General features: G+C 37.9%; 1 protein-coding gene across 3 annotated transcripts in view; it reads right to left on the bottom strand.

The window, feature by feature from the left end:
- The window catches only part of Dop1R1 (Dopamine 1-like receptor 1), a 674,358-nt gene that overhangs the window by 22,181 nt on the left and 628,872 nt on the right, over nucleotides 1-23,305 (bottom strand). The gene's annotated exons all lie outside the window — the stretch shown is intronic.

Below are 23,305 nucleotides of genomic sequence, written 5' to 3'. Positions count from 1 at the left end.
TGGTTATGAAATTTGATTGATTCATTATGGAATGCTGCTATTTTGGGATCCAATTTCTATGTAATCAATTCTTCGAATCTTTGCATGCATCCTGTTAACGTTCGGCGAAGTGGAACGTGATTTTCCTTAAATTTCCCTTGCACTCGTATGTAACTGGGGTGGCAATATAGCATACAAGGGAATACAAGAATTGCGATTGAAACCGTGCAGCAACACGGTTGGTAGTATGGTAGAGCGCTACTTCGTCGTGTTCGCCCATTTCCGTTCAATTGAGCAGAAAACATCAATAATATTAAGGAATTCACCGGAAAGAAGCGCTCTGAGCGAATCCGATTTTTCTGCCTTCATACGTAGGATGGAGAAAATCCGATGGCGATTCTATGCGTTTGCACGGAATTGAAACTCGTAGGACGAATTTGGAATCAAGACACAGTATCTTAATAATGTGAGACTAGGTGTGTCATCTATAGTAGAATCTAGTAGAACCATAATATTTTTTAAATATTCGAGGCAAAGCGCGGGTTGTGCTTAGTAGGACGGAAATACGGTCGAAAACCCTAGCACCTCTTATTCTCAAACCAGTTCGGCAACGCAATGATGAAGGATGTGTGCGTGTCTGTTATTAGGCACGGAACACAAATGTGACACATTCTGAAGGTAGCTTGCAAGGAGGTTCTCGTATGTAATCGAACCCCTTCCTCAACCAGCACGTTGATGGTCTTCGTGACAGGAATTGTGAATACAGGATTTATGAGATGCGTTAGGAATTTGAGCTCATTTCGACATTCTTTGTGAGTCCTGGTGTGTGGAGCAATGGTTACGTTTGTAGTACTCATCATAGGAGATGCATACAATGCGGCATGCTTTGTATTGTTTTTCTTTTCATTTCCTGTTGTGATGTTAGTCTGTCAACTGTGCTGGGTAAAAAATGATTGGAGGTATTCAATTTATTTTTGATTTCCTGTGTTTCCAATTTTTCTAATGGAATACGTGCCCTGCCCATGGTATTTCAATATTTAGCAAATAATCAATCTATTTGTCCTGAAAAAGTTCCGCACTTTCTGTTGAGTTTGGGGTCGTGATTGAAATCACCACATGATTTGGCAGATGGATTCTATTAGTCACGTAACATTTTAATCTAAAGTAACTTGGATACGGTTATTATTGCAAGTATCATAATTCCAAATGAGCCTTTACGTAAAGTGTAAGTGCTTATTGAATTTACGTATCACCATTCACTCAGAAATAGCTTGCTTTTACGATCGTCAATTGATTTCAGTCGTTTGATTTTACTATCAATAGGTTCCTATAGAGCAGAATGCGAAGGTCACTTTTCTCCATACAAATACCATATTTTTCACCTTCCTTTGATCCATCCTTGAGGGTACTATTACAATAGATGCCGGTGAGGCAATAAAGACATTCCATGCTTTTTTACCATCTGTGAACTCTATAGTAGCTATCGTATATGTGCGCTAGTAAACTTTCCCAAAAATTCGTTGCTTTCACTCATATGCACACAAAAGGATTACCCAGGGGAAGCTACTTGGAATGTTTTACAATTTAGGAGAATGAAAGTTAACAACGTGAATGCTTACTGCTATGGCACACCTTCCTGTGATACATCGCGTTACTATCGCTTAAATCTCAAGTACTCACAAGAATAGAAAAGCTTTGCTAGAATTTGAATATCCTCTATTTTGGCTTTATGACGTTCCTACTGGGACTTAAAGCCAGCTCTCATCCAAGCGTTCTTTGAGTATTTCCACAGTTATTAATTGAGAGCATTCTAAACCTATACCATTTTTGCATTATAGGGTGTCCCAGAAAGTATAAACGCAGTTTATTATTGAAAATAAACAATGTTATGATAATTAACTAAAATTTTGATTTCTTATATATGTTCTCTATAGTGTTCTCTTTTGAACTTTTGATCTGACACTATCCATGAGCTTCAGCACAGATTCTTTGGCGATCATTTTGGCAACTTTTTACCAGTCTTTTTCAAATTCTTCGATTGAATTCACTGTCTTAAAGTGTTTCCTTAGGTATCCCTTGGAAAGTGCCCAAAAAGTTTCGATTGACCGTGCCTCCGGATAATTGGGAGGATTCATCTCTTTTGACACGTATTGTACATTGTTTGCTTTGTACCAAGCTACCGTGTCTTTCGAGTAGTGCATTGAAATCAAATCGGACCAAAAAAGGAATGGGATATCATGTTGACGGATTATGTGCCGCAGACGCCGATTCAAACACTCCCGAACAAAAATTTCAGTGTTTATCGTCTCCTTCGTCACAATTGACTTTCCACACTCACATATCGCTTGCCAAACCATAGCCTTCTTACCAAATTTTTCGGTAAATATTTACTTATCGGCATCGTCTACTTCTTGACCATCACGGATTGTGTCACGGATGGCCCTGGAAGCATCTTGTAGTCAGATTTGACGTATGTTTGATCGTCCATGATAACACACGCAAATTGTCCAAACAGCAGGCTATCATATACACACTTAAAAATAACTATTTTTACACGAGATGTAATCTATCTTTGACGTAAATTATGGAACGTGAACAAACATGTCATGTAAAATTAAGTGTTCCCAAACCGAAACATCCCAAGTAACATTGCAAGTTTTATTGCGGTTTTAAAGCACTCTACAAGTCTAAATTATGGTCTACAGAACCCTCCTAAAACCTAAATTGTTACTTGGGATACGTAACTCGACGAAAAGTACGCTTGAATTGATTATGTCGTTTCTTTCAACTGATTCTTATGTCATTTGGGCCGCTTGCATGTGTCGGTCTCAGGGCATGTAAATATACATGACTTTTTCGTAGTGTGTAGCTTCCGAGCCCTCGGTTTGATGGATGCGGCTTGTTTCTGACTCCGTTTTGGCTTCTTCTGCTTCTTGAACGTTTTCAGTCCGTTTCTTGCCTTGACACGTTGGACGCTCTCAGTTTTTTTTCGAACAGAGGCACTTTTCATTTTGACGAAAGCTCGGTGATCTTCTGGTGTGATTTTCGGTCCACCTTACTTTCTTCCTCCATTTTCGCCAACTTACTTACTGATAGGTTGGAAATAGTGCACCATTTGTGCACGATCTGTTTGCGTTTTTCCAGGGAAACGCCTCTCATTTTGACGATTTGATTTTTGCTTATACTTTCTGGGACACCCTATAGTACAGATTGTGTGGCTAGTACAATCATACTCTATGCCCAGGGAAGTCGATAAATTTACCAACCCGAACTCGAACCCAACTGCCTCCAGCACGGTTTTGCTTTACCTGATTGTTATTTGGAAAACATTTATTTTTAAATTGGAATTTAGGTTTGTGGCTTAGGGGCAATGATTGACATTTTTGCAAAATTTGACCATTTTGGATCTTGCTAAATTTTCAAAATGACGCATTTGAAATTTTTCAAAAAAATGTAGCATGGAAACGGCGCTTCTGCTCGAAATGAGATCAAGACGTTTATTATATTGAATTATGTTTTAATCCATCTAACAAGAAGTCTACATGAATAAACTTAACTAATCCTAAACAGTCAACAAACAAAATACATCTTACGCAGACAAGTTGAAGACTTTCAAACAACTTTTAAAAACACTAGCAGAATGGGAAAAATCGAACATATGATTCATAAAGTTGAATTCCCGACACATAGCTTGAACCGGCTCATTATGCCCGTAGTTCGTTCTCCTAAAACAAAGTTTTAAAAATTCTCTCGATCTTAGGTCATTTTTGGCACCTTTGACCTGTCCAAGAATTTGGGATGAATCCGCGTCTCGAAGTAGCAGCTTGGCAACAAACAAAGCTCTGGCGGAGTCTCGTCGTTGTTGAAGCGTTTTCATTCCGAGCAACCTACAGCAATCTTTATACGGCGTCAAGCAGGTAGGGTTTCGCCAAGGAAGATATCTCAGCGCAAATTTAATAAACCGGGATCGGATTGCTTCAATCCTGTTGATCCAGGTGCGTGCATACAAGCTCGATACGATTGAAGCAGCTTCCAGAACCGAACGAACTAGATCGTAATACAGAGATCGAAAACCCGTTGGCAGCTCTTTTTACAAAGCTCAAATTCCTATTACCTTTGGCAATCATGTTCGAGTAATGATCTCTGAATGAAAGCTGCGAGTCTAGCAGAACTCCAAGATCCTTCACCAAGCATACTCTCTCGATCGTGGAACCGCAAATCTCATAAATCCAGTGGATTGGAGATTTCTTTCGTGCGAAGAAGATGACACTACACTTTTGTACGCTGATTGTCAGTTGATTCACAGAGCACCAGCTCTCAAACAGCTTAATTAACGTCTCTAGTTCCAGGCAATCCTCAATGGATTTGACGATAATAAAGATCTTCAGGTCGTCCGCATAGTCTACACTCCGGTGGTATGAGTAAAGACTGACTAAAAGTAAATTGGCACGCCCCTCGCACGCCGCTAGCACGCCTTTAGTGTTGGGAATCGAAAACTATAGAGAACAACTGGTGCAAGTTTGATCAAAGTAGTCGATTGCGTTCAGAAATAACGTCAAATGGAACTCGAAAGAAGAAAAAATAATGTGAACAAACACCTGGAAAAATCCGGACCTGGCTAAAGTGCTGAATATGCCGAAAACAACAGTTTGTCGAGTGCTCAAAACCTACAAGGAAACCCTGAGTTTGGAAAGAAATCAGTGGATCTACGAAAACACTGGGACCACGGATCGTCTTTCGATCCAAGATGTGGCCAGAAGGTACAACGCCAACTTTCAAACGGTGCGTAACATCCTTGCCAGTGAACGATACAAGTCGTTCAAAGCCAGTAAACATCCAAACCGGCACATGAAGCTGAATTCCGTGGCCAAAAAGCGTGCAAGGCTCTTGTACGACCGTGTTTTGACTAAACACAAGGGCTGCACTTTGATCGATGACAAAACATACGTCAAACCCGATTTTAAGCAGCTTCCCGGTCCAAAGTTTTACATCGCGACTGGATGTGAGGATGTGCTGGTAGGATTCAAGTTCGTGTTCAAGGGCATGATTTGGCAAGCGATGGTTGTGGCCTGAAAACGGAACCATTCGTCAAATCCTCGACGATGACATCCCAAGTTTACATCGAGAATGCCTGAAAAAGCGTGTGTTGCCGTTCTTCCGCAAGCATAGGGGCAAAGTCATCTTTTGGCCTGATTTGGCCAGCTGCTACTACTCCAAGGTGGTTCTGGAGTAGTATGCTACCAACAAGATCGATTTTGTCTCCAAGCTAATGAATCCTCCGAATTGCCCGGAATTTCGACCAATCGAAAAATACTCGGCAGTTTCAAAGCAGCGCCAGCGACTTCGACAAAGCGGCGGGGTAGTCCAGAAAAATGCGGGTGCTGATGCGCTTCATCAAGAGGAAGGTTGAAGATTTCGTTCGAACTGGAGAAATGTCACTATCTAATGCTGTAACTTTGAAGTTTTAATAAAAGTACTGTAAAGCCACCATTAATGGACTTTTTAAACTTATTGATTCACGAATGACAGATCTTTTTGGGCGTACCAATTTACTTTTCGTCATCCTTTAGACAAACATTGTTGAAAATTTAGTGAGAACAATAATGGTCCTAGATTACTTCCGTTGGAAACACATGCCTTGTTAGAGAAGATGTAGGACTGCGATGATCCAAGCTTGACAGTCAGTCGTCTGTTCATCAAATAAGACTCCAGCCAACCAGTCAAAAGTGAACAAGCTCCTAGTCGATTGATCTTAGCCAGCAGTAGATGATGAGCTACAGTGTCAAAAGCTGCTTTGAGGTCTGTGTAGACTGTGTCAATTTGAGCCCCATTCTCAATAGCCTTGATGAATGAAAGGATTGATTTTACTGCATAAAAAAACACACCGCCCACTAAGATTTCCAAAAGTTTGGAGCTAGCACATGAAGGCCTGTATAGACAAAATACTAAATTTTTCCCCTGCGTGAAAAAAGCAATTGGCAAATTTGAACAGATACGATCCAGCGACATCTAATTTTGTGGACCGTATCTTTTTCGCTTACGTTTATTTTTTTTTTCGTGCACGCAGCGCTAGCGAAAAGAGCAGCAGCTAAGCGAAAAGTTGACGTTTCGAGAAAGAGCGTATCTGTCAGATTTTTCCTTCACCGGAGGTGTAAACTGATCGATTTCGTTTCACAACTGCGAAAAAAGGAAACTGGAAAATGTTCCACAAACATTTTTTCACAACCTTTTTCGCTAGCGAAATTTCATGACTTTTTGGCGTGCTTCAATTTTCGTTTCGCTTCGATTTGTATACTAGGCTTAATGAGGTAATACCACGATAATTTGTGGATAGGAAACATTATGAATTCTTTCCACAGTTCTGTAAGCTTTGCCTGTGATAGTGACTTATTTATAATAATTGTCAACGGAGCAAGAATGGAGTAAGGCACATCTCTTCAGTACAATTGAAGGTATTCCATCTGGTCCAGCAGCTGGGGAAGATTTCAGATTCTGAATAGCATTAAGCAATCTCCAATATATCTCTGGTTACAGTTCTCAATGTCAGGCTCACCATATGATCTGTGATCTGTGACAGTTTCGAATACTCTGGAGAAGTGGTTTGCAAACAGGATGCAAATGTCTTCATGACAATAAGCAATTTCGGCACAAAGGAGGCCAGTTTTGCGTTTTTCGTTCAAAAAACACCAAAAACTTTTGGGTTGCGCTTGAGATCATCTTCCTTGCGTTGGGCGTTTGTCGAGTAGAATAATCGATTACTGGTTCGGTAATTTCAACAGTTTCGCAGGTTAGGAAATCATTCATATGGAATTTGCAGGGGCTTAAAAATGGTGCGGTACCATGCCTAGCTCCGACGGAACATATACTATTCTGCAAATTACCTGACAAAGCAGGAATATCAATTGCTTTATAGAGTCCAGTGGAGCAACGCTGGGATAACACGGTTGGCAGAGGCGATCTGTTAAGGTCAACCCGAGAAATGTTTCTCCGTCGTACGGATTTTGGCATGATCATACGAACTCATTACTAAAAGGTACAGTGTCTTCCTTCCCTTCGGTTGAACATTGGAAGCCAGAATGGGTGACAACCCTATGAATTGTGACTCAAAGCGTCGCCAATAAACGACCGAAGTTGCTAGATACACATCACCAGCAGCAAATATGGTCCGATCTCAAAACCTGCATCACGAATCGTATAAACACTCGACTCGACAGACTGAAGCCAGTATCAAAGTAGCAATCCAAATACAATGTGTTCTTTTGGGAGCGGAGAAGAAAGCGGAGAAGTCATCAAGAATGATCTTTCATCCCACGACGTGATATCGTACTCCTTAGATCCTCCTTAGTATTCATCAGCGTTGCATTGGTAGCGATCCTGGTTTACCAATGGCGGGTAAACTCAAACCGCTTGCGTCAGGTAGAACGCAGCGTTGAACGACACGAGCTGGACGGAGTCAGTTCGACTTGACCGGGTGCGGAAAAAATTCGAACCCAGACGACGACGCAGCGTAAGATGGCGCTGCGCCCAATAACACACATCAAGTAAATAAAATCAATGTATCAAAAATCGGAATAAATTCACTCTTAGTCTAACTTCCAAACGAGTCGGGACTCTTTTAATAACAACCAACGGGATGCCACATCTTGTTCATACAGATTCGGCTCCATAGTGAAAATACTAAAACCAAACATATACAGTTATCACAACTACCTGGGCAAGCAAGAGCAGCAACTAACTCATTGACTTGCGTTGATTGCTAGGAAGAGTAATCGATTATTTTCGGAATTTTTTTTTATCCGATTCTGGTACAAGGGCATTCTGAACTCCACGAGGAATGGCAGACATCCAATTGGTATCAGCAGGAAGGTTTTTCTCTTCGTTCGCGATGGTACAGTTGATACACTTTTCGAAGTCCGAGGAGCAATCACTGATTTCGTGGACTTCAGCGCACTTTGGACAGCAAGCAGACTTTGAGAAGTTCGCTGCCTTGTGACCATATTCAGAACAACTAAAACACCGGAGTACGTTGAGAGATACAATGACGGGACAACGTTCCCCGATCAGAAGGGCATAATAAAATTATAACATAATTATATCAATGGTTGATATTCATATCAACGTGTGTTATATTTTGATATAACGGGAGTTCAATGAGTATTTTTTCAGTCATATAGCTAGTAAAAAAACATTTTTTCAACGAATTCAGTCTTTTTTTTTTAATAAAAACATAATGTTTATTCATCAAAAAAAAATCAATGAATATTGGAGAAGGGGCCCTCTGGTCAGCCGTACGACTAAGCTTAGTCGCGATGCTCTCACAAGAGCGCTGGATGGTATTGAAATCATTCTCATTTTTTATTCAACACCCGTTATTACCCAAGTAACAATTTTGGTTTTATGAGGGTTCTGTAGACCATCATTTAGACCTGGAGGATGCTATAAAACCTCGATAAAATCTGCAATGTTACTTGGGTAGTGAAAAGTGGTTTGTGCGCAGTTTCTCATCATATCACAATTATAATAGTCAGTTATAATTATTATCAATACATAAAATATAGCGGCGCCGGTGGTGTTGGTATTGGTAATGGCGAACGTTATAGTTTATTTCGCAGTGCTGTGATAAATATTCGAATGATTGTCAGAGATTGTTTAATTTATAAACGGCCTATATCGCGAATTTCTTCAGTAATAACCGGTGTCTCTTTGGAGTATTTCAAAAAATATTATCTGATTTGCTGCTCTATGGGAAAAGTAACAAAAAAGTTCGTTTTAATTGATCCACAGTTTTTTACAGGGCAGAGAGGTTCAGGTTGTGGAGCAGCTTCATATCTTAAAATAAAATAGGTTGTTGAGGGTTGTCATTGTTGAACAAGAAGTATGGGTATAATGACAATTCATACAAAAATAAGCCTTTTTGGAGCTAGGAAAGTATTAGTAAAAGTGGTCAAGCTTTCGGGAAAACATTCAACATTTTCATAAAGTCTTCCAAACCTCCATGGGTAAGCTTGTGCCTTATGTAAAACATCAGTACCATAAACAATATGTCTTTGATACGAATGTTGTCATGAAATTTTGCCGATTGACCTTAACTCGAAGGCTCCTGAAAAAAATATAGGATGTTCTCAGTCTTGTCTACCTTGAATAAATAAGAGAATAAATACCGATCCGGAACATCGTTCATCGTATCCTTCGAAGAGTTCTGCTTATATAAAATCTTCCGATTTTTTTCTGATTCGTCATCGGAAAACTCTACCGACCGCGATACGAAATAGATTGGCTGCCTACTGCTTCTGAACCAGATGATGAATGAATTTCCATCACCATAGGAATTTCATGATTTGATGGAAGATCCTCTAACAATCCATGTGGAAGACCACGAACGACGGCAACCTAGCATCTGGCTCAACTGCCACAACACACAATTAAACGCATTCCACTTGAGCCGGGAAAAGAGAAATATGTGCGAGGTAATCTTAATTTTTCATTCATTCATTCAGAATTACTAAAACAACCAATTCTTCTCTCAGATCGGTTGTTGGTATTGGAAAAAAGAAACGCCTTTCGTAGCAGCTTGTTTGAATCAGCTCAAACTAGAAATTAATTAATTTTATTCAGTAAGGAAATTACCCAGACAACCAGAATGCACGTATATGCAAAGTTGTTTTCGTGATAAAAAAAAAACATATATACAAACAAACAATTCGTATATAATGCAAAGAAATGGCTTATGGTATGGCATTCTTATATGCGATTTTGGCTTAAACTGTAGAAATTTACGATACTATCTGTACATTGTTAAACGACTTCTGGCTGTCTGGGTAGATAACTAAAGCATATTTAGAGATTTAGTTTCTGCTCTTGCTCTGCGAAAAATGCGCTCCGGACGTACAATTACTTCTGCCTATGCTTTCTGCTGCGTAAGTAAGGTTTGTAGGTAAATTGTCAAGGGAAGACAATGACTGATCAAAAACAATTACCGTTTCTGCCTTAGTTGAACTGTCAGTTCTCCACCAGCACGGTGTTTCGCAAAAACCCATTAATGGGTATAAAAATACCCATTTTCAAACCATGTATGCAGCTGTCAAAAAATGGGGGAATTTCGAAATCATAAAATGGGTGAAAAAATACCCATTTAAAGAATCAGTTCCCGGTTGAATAATGGGTATATTTTTTACCCACTAATGGGTGAAAAAACACTTTGAAATTTTATCGTCTCATTTCTGTCACGGATTCATTGGGAATGCAAACAGCTACTGTCAGCAGCTTTTTTTTTTAGCGAAAATGGACGATCTCAGGAAAAGGTTAGAATCCCGAACATTGGAGAGGCTTACGGATGAGTAAATACAATTTTATCCAATATGGTATCATAATATTTCGTGTAATACAATTTGATCGGAACACCTGCATTTATTTCCAATGTATTAGAAAGTTTTCTATGTCAACGAGGACATCGAGGGGGGCGACACATCTAAATCTCAAGTTTAGATGCTCAACAAATCTCACACTAGCGAATCAATCTTCGAACAATCTTCTTTCATTTGTCGCATCTACTTGCATCGCTCATCAATTTTTTGCAGGAAATCTTCAGAAACGTCATAAATCTTCTTTCTATCTACTCAGCGTGCGCGCAACTAGCCACAGCAAAACACAATCTTTTTTGCATCGTAGATAGAGTCGTCCCCCTCGGAGGACATGGGTATTTTTTTACCCATTTTACGAAAAATACAATTCAAAAAGATGGTTAAAAAAACACCCATTTATTGACAGATCCCCCATTTACCCATTAATGAGTAAACCATAGTTTACTGCATTAAATGAGGAGGGGCACTTTTAGCTAAAATGGGTGTTTTTATACCCATTAATGGGTTTTCGCGAAACACCGTGAGTGGCACTCGAGCAAAAGGTGAACCAGTGTCGGTGTCTGTGCCCATGTGGCACTCGAGCAAAAGGTGAACCAGTGTCGGTGTCTGTGCCCATCAGTGGTTTCAACAGTTAGAACTCCGACTTTATCGGGGAGACAAACCAGCTGCTGCAAAATCTTTCGCTGATGAAGCAACACACGTTATGAAGCGAATTCTGGCATATTATGGAAAAAAGAAGCCTGGAAAAGACTCTTAATTATTTAAAATGACCTACAGTTGATGAATTCCAATTAATTATTTGACTTAGATTCAACAAAAGTTAAAAATAAATGGCATAACCTTTGCCAGAGACATGGCAAATTTTTTATCTAATTTATAACAACGGTTGTTGTAGGGTTAACTTCCCCATTTCCAGCCTATTAAGCACAACCCGCACTTAGTCTTTCTTAATCTAACGTAGTTTAGCACCAAACGGAATGTTATTATTATTGATGGTTTCCAAATTTATTTATCTTTCCGCGTAAGATTTAAAAACGACAAACAAATTGTTGAGATTTTGTTAAAAGTCTAAGACTGCTTATTGACGCCAAACTTGGCCTATGGATTCTAAACTTTGCCTAACGCATTGAAACGCCAATGAATTCATGAAGATAAAGATTGAATCGGTCAGAGTGCTTTGAGAATATTGGGTGCAAACATTCCTATCACGCGTTCTTATTGACTTTGTTCGGTGGCGTTTGAACTAAAATATCGTTCCAAACGCATAATTTACCTGTTAATGCCGAAATCATGGAATTATTTGATGTTTTCTGCTTGATAGGCCCAAAATGGGCGCTTATGCCGAAGTAGTTCTCTACCCTATATGTATATTTTTTAATGCAATAGACAATATCTAATTTTGTGATAATTTTGGTATAATCATATCAAAGTTTGTTATAGTTTTGTTACTACTAGACGAATTTTTGTTATTTTAACAACTTACCAGCCAATGTTTATAACACGTTCTGTTACATTTTTTTTGTTAATTAAATAGCTCCAGTTGTTATAATTTTGTTATGCCTTCCTGCCCAACCCAGATTGATTCGTTTTAAACCAATCAGTTTTCAAAAGTTTTCCTAATTGTGAAAATTGTGTTTTAGCTGATTTCAGCAGGTTCGACGCAAGGGATTGAGAACTACACTGGGTTAGCGCTTCACCGTTAAAAAAACATCCTTCACGCCAAACTGAACAGGATACAGTTTATCGCGGACATCATTTTTGGTCATATCTCCATCTTGGTTAACTTTTGATTTAATTGAAACCGTCTGTTCGAGCTTAGAAATCATCTTCGTTTTAGCAGATGTTTCCAGTTTGATAGGTGTCTTCGGTTAAGGCGGTGTCTTCGATTTAGCCGGTGTCTTCTGTTTAGTCGGTGTTTTTGGTTTGAACGGAGACCTAGGTTTTGCCAGCGGTGTCACATTACCTGATCAAGTATGCTCACACTGGCAGTTCTTATTTTTGGTGCTGGATTTCCCGTTGTTTGACACCTGTCTTTTTCCAGATCTCAGGAGACTTCCCTCTTCGTGCTTATCAGAAGCAGTGACGTCAGCATACGAGCGTTCATCATTTTTGTTCTGTGCAGAAGTACCAACAATCAATACGAAACTGACGATTTTAAATAGGCTCACTAGTTAACTAGCCTATTGGTCGCAAGCAAACGATTAACGTACCCCATTCTAGTCGAAATTCTAGTACTACGAAATGTTTGTTTTGATTCGCTATGAAAGTTTGACAGATGAAATGAGGGGTTAGTAGATTTTCCTATGTTTTGAGGGGTGAATCGATTTGCTTGGTACCAGAGCTGAGCCAAAAAGTTGAGCACGTTATGTCGGGACCTTCTAGTGTTAAGGGGAAGCTTGCCGGCCCGAAAAAAAAAATATTTTCGGTACATTTTTATTTCTTTAAAAATATTAGGAAAAAATATCAAAAATCAAAGAAAATCAGTTTGTTCCTTAGATTTTTTTCAAAAATTACATGTAAAATTTTTTTCTATCTCATCATGAAAAAAAAAAAATTACCCTCAGCAAAACCGAAAAGTCGATGTTTTGTGGTTTTTTGAGTCCAACTTTATGCCATAATGACTTATAAAAAATGTTTTTGCACGTGAATTTTCTTTGAAAAATTAAAAAATATGTGATTTTCTTAAAATTTTGATATCTTTTTCCAATATTTTTAGAAAAATCAAAACGTAATTATTTTTTTCGGAGCGGTGAGCTTCCCCTTAATGTTACCTCTATGGAAGTACTGTATAAGGAGATCGGTAACTCGTTCTGTAGCCAGTTCTTGATGTTAACCAAAATACGATTACACACTACTAAAAAGTCATGTAATTTTCGGTTCCCTGAGACCATGTAAGCGGGCCTTTTGACATAGGAATCAGTTGAAAGAAACGTGAAAATCAATTCAATAAAACGTTCTCTTCGTCAACTAGCTGATGTTTCGGTTTGAGAACACTTAATTTTACATGAAATGTTTGTTTACGTTCTATGATTTACGTCCAATATGGATTACGTCTCTTGTAAAAATAGTTATTTCTAAGTGTGTAGCTATAGAATTTTCGATCGATTATCTTTGCTTAATCGTTCAGTATTGAAGCAAAGTTTGCTTGTGTGCCTTTGAATATCGATACGTTTGAAAGTATCTCACTGCATTTGTTGAGCACGTCATTTAAGCAAATTTGTTTTTACGACAGCTGAAACACACATTTCTTATGAAGAATCTGATCACATCCACCGAAGCAATAAATCCGATCATTCTCCGATGTTATATTGAGAGTGCATGCACTGCACAGAACATATGTCATTGTTCCAACAATTCGCCCTACAAAGGGCATCAGATAACAACAAAACACTATATACGCGAAGATTTTGTTATTTAACTTTGCTTATAAAATTTATCAGAATCACTGTTCGGACAGGATTCGAATAGTGTATTATACAGTCACCCCAGTATTATGGGCCAATCACAATTATGGGCCACTTCCATTTGATTGACACGCAGAACTGACTGACCCATAATAGTGACTAGCTGGTGCATAATACTGGGGTGACTGTAGTACAGGTTGTAACACACCAGCTGACGTACGTTAATACATTAAACTACAAGTAAATCACAATCAAATTACGGTTTGAAACAGAAGAGTAAGTCAATTTTGCCCTCGGAGGGTCACAATTATCGATTTTAGCTGTAATGAGCAATCGCGATAAGTGAGCGCTCATCGTTTAGCAAAACGCTCATTGTGACATTCTTGAGGCGAGTTTTTTTGACAGGCTTTATGAGTCATATACAAACTTTAGGGGCTGTCCATAAACTACGTAGACAGTTTAGGGGGGGGGGGGGTTGACAATTATCCACGGCCCATACAAATTTTCAAAATTTTGTATGGACAATTGTCTACGCAGGGGGAGGGGGGGGGGGGTCAAGAATCCCAAAAAAGCTGTCTACGTAGTTTATGAACAGGCCCTTACCTTCTCGTTTTGCATCTTAAAAATAAAAAAAAATACCGTTCTAATATTTCATAGTTTCATAGTTCCAAGTAAGGAGCTGTTCATAAACTACGTAGACATTTAGGGGGGGGGGGTTGACAATTATCCACGGCCCATACAAATTTAAAAAAATGAACGGACAATTGGAGAGGGGGGGGGGGCAATAATACTTTAAAAAAACCGTTTACGTAGCTAATGAATAGCCCTTATTCTCTTCTGTAATACGTTTCAGATGTTTGATTAGGGGGTTTAGTACTAAAAACATATGTACAAGATCAGGATCGCTGATTCCCGATACAGAATATTGATAAGTGTTGTTCACGTTAGCGGTACAATTATCAATAACATAATCGATGAAAGATGAGTTGCAGCCCATTTTGTGCTAAGTAGTAGAAATAGGTAATATTTTAATTGATATTTAATTTACTTGATCTAAAGCTTTAGTAGAAAAAAAAAATCACGATTAACACTCCGAGCACGATGTATCCGTTAAAATGTGTAACGGTTAATTGGCAATATTTGGAAAATCATTACTCAGCAATTTGTAAATAAACTTTAAATCTATTGATACCAAACAAATTTTTGAAGTCTGTAGTTTCAAGTGGTGCCAATTGATTTGAAATTCGTCAATAAATGGATGAGCTATGATTTTTTAAACATCGCCAATTTTCCGTTACACATTTTGCCGGAGGCATCTTGTTCGGAGTGCTCAGGAGATTTATGTTGAAATTCCATATGAGAACAACAATCGGTTCAATAGCTGCAATTCAAAAACTTTATTCAAAACACTAAAACAAACATCTGGTGGTTTATAAACCACTCCATATACTAGGTATGTTACTATTTGTAAGTTTAATAAAACGATAACTTCACCGCCTATATTTGATTTAGAAAGCATCTCGTATTTGATTTTGCATCTTATATAAAATGCAACTCCATCTCCACGTTATTTTTTTCTTTCCGACCGATCGATCAGAACGAATGATTTTATAGCCAGGTAACTCAACAGATTTGTTTGTATGAGAAGTTTTCAACCTGGACTCAGCTACACCAATAGCAATAAGCTTTGAATGTTCGATAGTTATCAATATTTTTGAGTAAGCTACGTACATTATGGTACGCTACCTCTACAAAATTTCTGTCAGATTTCTGTATAATCTTATCGCATCGGAAATATTAAAAGATTTAACTGGTGTATCAATTATTGGCAAAAAAGAATCATCGTAAGTGAAAATAATTACCATATTGGTGTCATTTACTGAACTGGAGGTTAGACGTAGCCTGGGCGGTTGTTGTTTTTTGGTTGAAATTCTCGTACTAAATCTCCGTAAATATGTCCTTAATCCCGGTGTTTAGGTGTTCAAATTTTTAATACACGATTTTCCGTAAATTTGGTCTATATTCTAAACAAAAAAATTGTCCTTAATCCAAAACAACAAATTTGGTCCTAACTTCCTAAACAAATCTTTACACCTGCTTATCTCTGTAAATATGGCCTTTATTGAGATTTAAGGGGTGCTTAGTTGTTAGATTTGTTTACATCTGTTTTTCTCCGTAAATTTAGTCTGAATCATGATTTGGATTTTTCAAATATTTGTACCCGTTTATCTCCGGAAATGTGTTTCTAATCGCGATTTGAAGGGTGTTTAAATATAGGAGAATTTTTTTTCTACCATTCCGATCAAGCTATTTCATCAACTGAGTTTGTTGTAGACAAATTTGCTATGACTTTTATCTATGGTGCTTGCAGTTACTGATCACCCATTATTATTTGGCTCGTTTGTCCTATGTCATTTTGTCATGATAAAGATATTTTTGATTCCAGAAAATTCTACTCGATGTTTGTTACACCGAGTTAAATTTCGAAGCATCGAGTATTCCAGATCTGATCGGCTTCTGGATGATGGGTTTTGTTTCGGAAATTGTCCTTCATAGGAATCGCATTTCTCTGGCACCAGCAATGATAAACGTTGAGTATACGAAAAACAGTTGAATAAGATCCATCATGCCACGAACCGCAATGCAGAGGTATCCAAAAATATTGAAGATACTTTCCATTCTCACTCGCAATCAACTGACAACCACTGCCTTTTTTGTCTCATTGAAATGCTTAATGCTTGTAATTCCAAAAGCTACTACAACTCTATCATTCATTCCCCACCAACAGATAGCATCGAAATGTAATCCTCCCGGAGGGACCTAAATCACTTCTATTTACCCTCTAATCTTCCGGGTGCTAACAATCCGGCAGGAAAAAGCGCACCCAGCCAGAGAAGGCTCTTTTTACCTTTTTAATTGAAATCGCTCTGCCCTCCTGATATCTGCCTATCTATGCCTTCCCCGCATTTTGCCATCAAAGCGAGAACCGTACCTAGCGGAAGCGGAAGTCTGGAAGGAAGCGGTAGAAAATCGTCCGTAATCCATTCTCCCTCGGCATCGCAGTTAAGAACTAAGTAGGTTGCTTCGGGTTCCCACAGCACTCATTCTAAATCCTGTTAGTGAGTAAATAAACGAGCGAGGAGAGGGAAAAAAAGCTCAAGGTGCGATAAGACTGAATTGCTTCCGTCCTTCCAGTGGAGGCGCTTGTGATTTAGATTTTCACACCCAGCCAGATAGACTGGCAGACAGACAATGTAAGACCCGAAGAGAAAACGAGGTGAGAGAATCCGCCCACACTACGCAGCATTTTACCGCATTATATATCAAGTTAATCGTATTTTGTGCGAGACAGAGATGATATTTTTCCTCGCAAGGCCTGTTTGGTCTGTGGGAGACATACGACGGAAACCCCTTCGGAACATGTTGGAATGCACCGATATTCTTGTGGGGGTTGCTTTTTTAGTGAATTGTTGAGAAGTTTGTGAAAGTTCAAGCTAGATACCAGAACCCCAAACCTGCGTTGCATCGATTAATCGTTTGTTTTCCTTCCCACACTTGCTATATCAACGATCCCAAATCGTAACAAATCAATTCTCTTCCGGTAGAGTTGCCACCCGCAGAGACGAAGTGTGGTGTGGCATGTGCCTAATTAGGGGTAAAAATGTTTCCTTTCCCAGCTTGATGTGGGACAGGTGGATGAGCTGCCACCACGTGAAAAGGGTTGACAGCGTACGGCCATGCAAAGAGGAAGGCGAGAGCCGATACGCTCTATTTACCGAACCTATTATGGCCGTTACGGTAGGCCATAGCAAAGCTCCCTCCCCCGGAAAGGACTCTCGTCTGTGATGGGAAAATAAACTTCACCGATGATGGTTCTGTGTAGCCACTGAGTAGCTATAGATACCTACTATCGGCTAGCTACAGAAGCCAATACACACAGAGCGATGAGTCTTTTGTTTATTTGCGTTGGGGCTTTGTACTTGGGTAAGGTGTTAACGAAACAAAGGAAGGTGAATTTATTCCTGTGAATGGAGAAGCTTGAAAAAGCTTATTTATCGTTCTAATTTAAAAGGGGGCTGTTTCAATGCATGGTTTGTGAGAACAGGAATCGATTTTTTCAATTGATTAACTATTAAACTATTCCTGTGGTGAAGGTGCAACGGCACCTTACCCCTTGACCAGTGAAAAATATCATAACCAACTCTCATATTTAATATTGATTCAAAATGATTAAATATTATATCGCTTCACATCACTAATTTTGCTAAATAAAATTGCCTTAGTTTGTTCAGGACTTTAACGGAAAATTTACTGGAGAAATTTTTTTTTAAACTAAAAATTATGCTATTTTTGGAAAAACAATAACTAAACGACTGACTGCTGATGCGACGTTTTTGCTGGTAACTCTTGAATTTCCTATGCCACCAGTGGAGATTTTGACGTTGGAAGACTCAACTCAGACTCACGAAATTTAGTTTAGTGGAGGCGCGACAATAACTTAAATTTAAATGTTATAAACAGTTTTACAGGTACAGCTTTGTAATCAAAGTTATCAAAAGAAAAAGATAACATTTGCTTAACAAATTTAATTACCTATGCTTTACATTATTTGCATAATGTATTTTCATTATAGATGCTAGATTTATGGAAAAAAATGCTCATACAGATGGAATTGTAAATGGGTCACTAATTGAATAAACATAATTTAAATAAATGATACTTTATTTCGTAATTATTAAATTTGGAATGCATCAATTTTTAACAGAATTGCTGGGAACTCTTACAACAAAAGATCTATTAATGTATTACGTTTTTTCTTCTTCATGTGATATTTAATTCTCATAGCAACATTTTACTCTCCTAATACAGTCGGTAAAGGAGCAGTTATAAAGCAACACCATGCTGGAGGTGACTGGGTTCGATTCCTGGTCCGTCCTAGGAATTTTTCGGGCTGCAGTATGATTGTACTTGCCACACAATTATACTAATGCAAAAATGGTACAGGCATCAAAAGCTCTGTAGAAGTGCATCTAGAACACTAAGTTGAAAGCACGCAATAAGCTAATATGCGATAAGCAATAAGCTTGAAATGTGAGGATGAAGAAGAATATAATTTCATGAGGAGGTTTTGAAATAGCGGAGTGCAAATTTTTTGACTAAACTGGTAATATTTCAAATCGAGGAAATCTAGTTCTAGTCAGTCTTGTCACTGAAATCGTGCTTAAAATAACATTAGTTTAATCAGCAGCGCCCTTAAACATAGAACTAATATATTACAAATTCAAGAACAAGCGTTTGAAGAATATTTTGTATACAAATGTACTATGAAAAATATTCTGCACTCATCATGTGTAAATTTGTTTGCACCCGTCAGGTTCAAGTTAATAAATACATTGATTCTATTTGGGCCCCCTTTTTCACATAACATATGTAACATAAGTCCTGGGAATACTATCAGGTGTTTATTTGACGGCATGAACAAACACACATATGTCAACCAATGCACTTGTCACGCTTATCTATACTGCTACTGAACTGTCAAACTCAAATTGCGCAGTAGTTTCCATTTAAAATGTCGTACAAGCTGGATTTATGTGCACACGTCGCCAACCTTTTTGGACAGCTCAGTACAAGTGAAATTCTAAGCGTGTTCAAAGACAAGCCAATATCAAAATCAACTATTTATCGTGTTTTGAAGGATTGTCGTGATGGTAAAGAACCGGAATATAAAAAGAAATACGGTCGCCCAACAAAATTGAGTGCCAGAACAACCAAAAAATGTTGTCAAGTGCTGAAAACAAATTTGGTCAATCAACAAGCAAATAAGCACGAAAATTTCTTGTTTCAAACATGTAAATCCATCGGATTAAAAAAAATACAACGTAATATATCGGAAACGTCATCGTGCTCCAAAATATACACAGCAACAACTCGAAAAATACCAAAATGTTGCCGTGCACTTCGTCGCGAACCTTTGCGAATGGAAAATGCATCATTTTGGAACTGAGCAAAAAATACTATTTGTACCGAAAAAGGACAATCCATCAAACGTGCCTCAGGCTCGTCCAATCGGGTGTACTCAAGGTTACGGTGTACGGCAAATTGAGCAACAATTGGTTGATCGAATCAAGCAAAATTTAGAAGAAATCGTCAAAGACACCGTCCAAACCCTGATTCAACAATTTCACTGCACACTGCGAAAAATCGTGTGCTGTAAATACATTTTTCAACAGTTTATAAATAGAATAAAATACCCTGAAGATTTTAAATTATTGATTGTTTGATTTCAAATGGCATGCTTTTGATTTTTTTCCCAGGACTTATGTTACATATATTATGAGCTCTTGAAGGTGAACAAATATTGCTCCGCCCAGTGATGGCAAAATCACTAACAAATTGATATTTTTCAGCTCTCATACGCGCTAAATATCACGTGTAATATTGGATCAAACTATCATGTTTGTTTTTGATTTAACAAGCTCCTTTGATATTGCGAGACTATTCACTACGTGCAAATTTGAAGCTGAAAATAGAATCGACGCAAAAATGATTTTGTTGTACCTCGTTTTTTAGAAAGAAAAGGTATACCCAACAAACAATCGTCTATTAAAGAAACGACTTCTTGGCCATTTTATTCAACTGCATGCTTAATAGTACTTGTACTATTTTTAATAATAACTTCTGTTCAGGCTTTGTTCACACAAATCTGGAGAATTTATTCAACCACAACATCGAAATATTTGGTGTTGAATAAGGTATGTCGAGAAGCTTTTATTCGATTTATATTGAGTTGTAACAGAGTTTATACGATAAAATTTTTGATTATTCAGTGTTTATTAGACATCACTGCTTCCTTAAAACAGTGATGCTCTGTATACGCTTGATTCTCATGTGAAGTAACGTTTAAGTGGACATATTATACATTTATTAAACGATTATTCAACTGTGGGAAAATTAACCCGAAAATAAGATGAACGGGGACAGGGAAGGGTGTGGCAACCGGTGAACACTCGTGTTTATTTCAGTTACCATGGGGACGTAATTTGTGATTAGCTCCGGTCCCTTTCAAATTGTATCATTATTTGCGTACGGCCCTTATATTTGAAATGACATTTCACATTCATCTAGTGGTGGCCAATTTTCATTCGAATAATCGATTAATCGATTAACGAACCGAAAAGTAAAATATTTGTAATCGGTTATATCATGCCGAAATAAGCATTAACATCTCTAGAGGATCATCACCGATCGTTTCAAACATGGGTTGCACTCTCATTAGTGGAAAAATGGCAACACAGCGATCAAAAAATAATCGATTAGTTGTTAATCGAGTAATTAAAAAATGGGACATCTCTGATTTTGGTGTGATTGTTTTGATAAAAATGAGCGCAAAATTTCATCTCTACCGAGGGGGCAGCAAAACCACAAAATTACCTTGAATACGGGGGGTATTCATTGGATGAAAGGGACACTAAAATAGAAAGTTTTTCTTCCGACAGTTTCATCTTAGTATTCATCTTTGGCTGTGGTGTGTTTTTCTTAAGTGTATTGTATTTCATTATTTCTGACGTGGCTCGCACCACACAGATATTAGAAAATTTATTAAATACTTATACATATCGTTGTGTGGTATGGGATTCGAACCATGTACCTTCCGATCACCAGCCGCTTGCCTTGTCATCTGAGCTATCCTAGAATTCATCACATGGGCAACTCAATAATCTATAAAAGCTTGCATGAAAGTAAATACTTATCAGCACTCCCGATCGCAACTCTAGCTCCTTCAAGTTCCTGTGGGAATGATTAATTCATTCATCGTTGTTTTGAATGAGAACAATAATGTTGCCTCTTCACATCTCCAAGTCGAAAGAAAGGATGCTCGGTTATATTTTAAACAAGATCAATTCATTCATTATCGTGAGTCATGTGATCGATGATTACTATTTAAATTATTTATGTTAAAAAAGGGTTGAGCTTGGGATTGAACTCATGACCTTCTAATTGGAAAGTGGAAACGGTAACCACTACTCAACTGATTTCGCCTTATTGTAAGACTGAATCAGTGTTGTCGAATAATGAATCTAATACGTCGTGTATAAAGCATTTACAAGTCATGTGATTACAACATGGCTGCATAGTGGTATAAGAGCTATTATGCTGACTGTATTCACCTTTATTCAACAATATTGTTAAGTAATGCAATGAAATCTTATAAAGGAGCTGGAGAACATTTATTAGACTTCTAATAAAGCATGTTATTAAATCAATTGCAAACAGCCGAATTAACGTGTCAATGTATGTACAAATTACACTTATTCAGTTTGTTATTAGATCGAACTTCTGGCGTTGAATTGGGAAGACCTTAAACACTTTTACAGCTTTTAATAAGTAAATTAATCAGATCAGAGCAAATAGTGGAATAAATGGGCATCTATCGATCTCAATGAGCTTTTTCAGCACATAATTCGACAACTCTTTTTATTCAGCAGTATACTGTTATACAGCATTTATTCAATATATATGCTTATTTGTGACTTTGAATTGTTTGTTGGGTGGTATAAGAGCTATTTTGCTGAGTGTATTCACCTTTATACAGCAATATTGTAAAGCAATGCAATGAAATCTAATAATGGAGCTAGAAAACATTTATAAGACGTTTAATAAAGCATTTTATTCAATCAATTGAAAACAGTCGAATAAAAGCGACAATGTATGTGCAAATTACACTTATTCAGTTTGTTATTAGATCAAACTTCTGGTTCTGAATAAGGAAGACAGTCAACGTTTCTAAAGCTTTTAATAAGGAAATTAATCATATCAGAGCAAACGGCGGAATAAAGACGCATCTATCGATCTCAATGACCTTTTTTCAGCACATAATTCGACATCCTGTTTTATTCAGCATTGTACACTGTTATACAGCATTTATTCAATGTGTATGCTTGTTTGTGACTTTGAACTGTTTGTTGAGTAACTATGCTATAATTTTTTCTCTTCACCGATGGCAGACACGAAGCAACTGCTGCCAGACGTTATGGAAGTCTCGGTTGCGTTCGGGTGTAAATCAAAAATCATGAAACTTAATCTCACCACAGTTTGGTGAGCTTTTGCAGCTGTTGAGTTTTGTTAGCTTGTTATTTTGAGCTGCGATATCACAGCTTGCAATATCAACCGCAGTTATTTGCATGTTGATTTTTGTCTGCGAAAATCAAGCCCGATGTTTTTCTTTGGTGAGATTTGATATTTTGATATTTTCCCAACACTGGCTCCGCCCTTGGTTAAAAAAAACGTATGAAAACATTGTCACCTACAAGTGTAACACAAAAATGTTTGCGCCCATTAGATTTATTGTGCTCATCAGATACAAATAGTTTGATTTTCTTTAGGCCACCTTATGACTGCTCAGAAAATGAGGAACAATTCCATTAATTTCTGGAAAATTACAGAAAATTTATAGACGTTCTGAGAAATTCATTCCCTTAGCTCAGTCGGTAAAGGCGCAGCTACAAAGCAAGACCATGCTGGAGGTGGCTGGGTTCAATTCCCGGTCCGGTCTAGGAA

This window comes from Ochlerotatus camptorhynchus, unplaced genomic scaffold (assembly GCF_037179485.1).
Source record: "Ochlerotatus camptorhynchus isolate MF236.1 unplaced genomic scaffold, CSIRO-AGI_Acam_v1.1 ptg000056l, whole genome shotgun sequence".
NCBI classification, from domain to species: Eukaryota; Metazoa; Arthropoda; class Insecta; order Diptera; family Culicidae; genus Ochlerotatus; species Ochlerotatus camptorhynchus.
Note: the sequence above shows the minus strand (reverse complement) of the source record. Positions and strands in the feature narration are given on the sequence as shown.